Raw genomic sequence first — 3157 nt, forward strand, 5'->3', positions numbered from 1 at the left:
TTCAGTACATGTGTTTTGTTATGCAAGAATCTCTGGAAGTTTTCATCTTGCAAAACTGAAACTAAGCCTGTTAAATAGCAACTCCTTTTTTCCCCTTTCCTCCCTCTTGGGCACCTGGCAGCCAACATTCTACTTTCTGTCTCTGAATTTGAAGACTGCAGGTACCTCCTGTATGTGTTGTTGTCATGTGTCTATGATTTTTGTTATTGCTTAACTACATCTAGTATAGTGACTGCTGCCACATTCATCTATGTTGTAGCGTGTATTGACTCCCTTTCTAAAGTTGACTTCCATTATATATTTAAGTTACTTTTTGTTTATTCACTTGTTGGTAGACTCTTGAGTTTATCTTTGGCTACTGTGAATAATGGTACTATTAATACAAGTGTGAGTTTCTTTGAGATCCTGCCTTTAATTGTTTGGGTATTTACTGGGCACCACTTTTAAGAGTAATATTGACCAACTGAGTTATGTCCAAAAAAGGGTAGGGAGAGGTCTAAAGATTAGATATTTAAGCAAAGCAGTTAAAGGATTTGGAGGATCTATTTAGAGAAGTTCTACAGAGGGATGGCCACTGTCTGCAGTGTTGGAAAGGCTGACTCGAAATGCTGCAAATGGCAGGTAAGGCTTAGTGGATAGGGTTACAAGAGATTCGATTTTGAGTCAATTGAAAGACAAATTTTGTTTCCTTAACATAACAAGAGAATGCAAGCACAGGACCCCAGGGTTTGAGCCCCAGCATGACCATTATGAGTCCGAACTGTGTAGTGAGACCCTGTAAAAAAATATATATTAAAAAACCCCACATAACTAGAATATGAGACTCCTTTAGGGAAGATAGTTGAACAGAAACTGCTCAAGGCCATTGTCAGCAGCAAAGGTGAGAGGGAGCTGCCCTGTCCTAGATAGATCACCTGGCTCAGTGTCCCAAGAACTTCAGCAAGTGACTCAACTCTAAGTGACACAGAGGCAACCATCATAGCCTTGGTCTTGTTATACTCTGACCCTTGCTTTTCTAAGTGTAGTCTAAGGAACAATGATATTGACATCACCTGCAGGCTCCATGAACATTAAAAATCTCAAGCCCTTGTCCCAGATCCCCTGAATTAGGGTCCCCAGGTGACTTGCATGTACACTAAGGTCTGAAAAGCTTTGACTTCATCAAAAACAGAGATAGTCACTTTTTGGGTAGTAGTTATCAAATGATGTTACACTAAGAGTCTTGGCCAAATAATCAGCGACCAGCCATCCTCTAGCTGACCTAGCAGCTGACCACAGACCTCAGACGAATAAGCAAATCCAGCTGAAATCAGCCTGATAGGTTTGGATCAGCAGAATCTCCCAGCCAATCCATAGACTGGTGAAAAATAATGTTTGATTCCTTTCAGTCAAGTTTGGGACTGGTTTGTTGTGCAGCATGATTATGCCAACAGATAACTGATACAGCCTCTGTGGGGAGAATTTTAAAAATACAAACAAGGCCTCTAAATGTTTGCTTGCACTCAATTAAAGGTAATTACCACTAGTAAACTTCTGTGAGCTACATGGATCCTAGGGTAACCAAACCTAACAGCCTCCATTTGAGAAGCCGAAGTGTAAGTTAAAGTGTTTTTAATAGAAATGATCTTGCATCTGTTCCAGATTATCTTAAATAAATTATCTGCAGGCTCCTTTAAATCCTGACAGTTCTGGCAGCTTCTATTTAATCTACTGACTAGATTGACCAACACTCTGTATTCTTTAATAAATACTAACTGTTCCCCAAAGCGGAGCACTCTGGCAGCTAGTAGACCGAATTACCATGAGCTTGTGCAATTCTGTTCCATGGAGGGTGGAATGCTGTACTTTCCAATAGTCAGTTGGGCGGGTTCTCAAACCTGTAGATGCCAGTTGTACTTGTTATTATAATTACATCATTTAAGGCAGTATTACAAAAACTGATGAAATGCGAGTGCCGTAAGAAAAATGTTGCTTCTATGCAGACTAAGTTGAGCATAGCTTGATAAGAATGAGTAGCTAATATTAAATTCTTACAGTATGAATGTGCATGAGGCAACTTTAAAGAATATGAAAATGAGAAATAGGATTCTGCATTCAGAATGCTTTCTAAGTAATCTAATTTAAGGTTTGAGAAATATAAAATGGTGTGTTATAGATGTGATAGGATGCAATTTTGGCAACGTAAAGAAAGCTTTTCTGTTTTAGATCAAAAGATGGGCAAATTATATCCTTTCATAGATTTTGTGTTAAGCTAAAACACTTTTGCATCATGTTTTATAATTCTACTGTTTGTCACTGTTTTTTGATTAACCAACCAATTACCAGTGATGATTGCAATGAACAGAACAAAACTTGAGAAGGTTTCATTCTGTTAGGGGAACTTGGATCCACGCCTATCCTATACGTGAACACTGTTACTAGTGGCTGTAAGAATTGGTTGAATGAATCAACTGTAAATTTCTGGCAATATATGCAATAACCAAACTAGGCACGATTTCACACATCAGCATTTTCATTATTTATAACTTAAAACCCAAAGGAATGTTTTAGTCTTGCCCTTGGAATAAACCTCTTTAAATATTGCTTCTCTATATCCAATCTTTCCTGAAGGCTGAAATTACAAGTGTTGGCATTATTGATGTATCAGAATCCCCAAGAAGTCTTGTTAAACTATAGGTTGTGAGGCTCCACCATAGATCTTTCACTTAGTAAATGTGAGGTAGTACCCTAGAATTGACATTTCTAACAAGTTTCCAGGTGATGCTATTTGAAGGATCAAACTTTGAGAGTCTTTAACCCCATATATTCTTAAAATAGGCAGATACTAAGGTCATCTGCCTCTGGTACTATGGTTAGCTGTCCATCAACTATAGAAGCACGTGATGATCTTGACCTTCTGGTTACTACAAAATAAAAAAAGACAGTGAAAACAAATAGAAGGGCCAAGAGTTCTACAAATCCCTCTTCATACCTTTCATGGCACCCTGGCTTTATCTTCTTTATAGACAGTGATACTCGCTCTTCAGGGTGTACTGTTTTATGAGCCTTAACAAAGACATACAGTCCTGGCTGTGGAGATAGCTCGGTGGCATAAGAGCCTGCTTGGCAAGTACAAGACCTCGAGTTTGATCCCAGGTACTGCATGCCATGCTGGCCC

Source organism: Octodon degus, unplaced genomic scaffold (assembly GCF_000260255.1).
Source record: "Octodon degus isolate 3935 unplaced genomic scaffold, OctDeg1.0 scaffold00060, whole genome shotgun sequence".
NCBI classification, from domain to species: Eukaryota; Metazoa; Chordata; class Mammalia; order Rodentia; family Octodontidae; genus Octodon; species Octodon degus.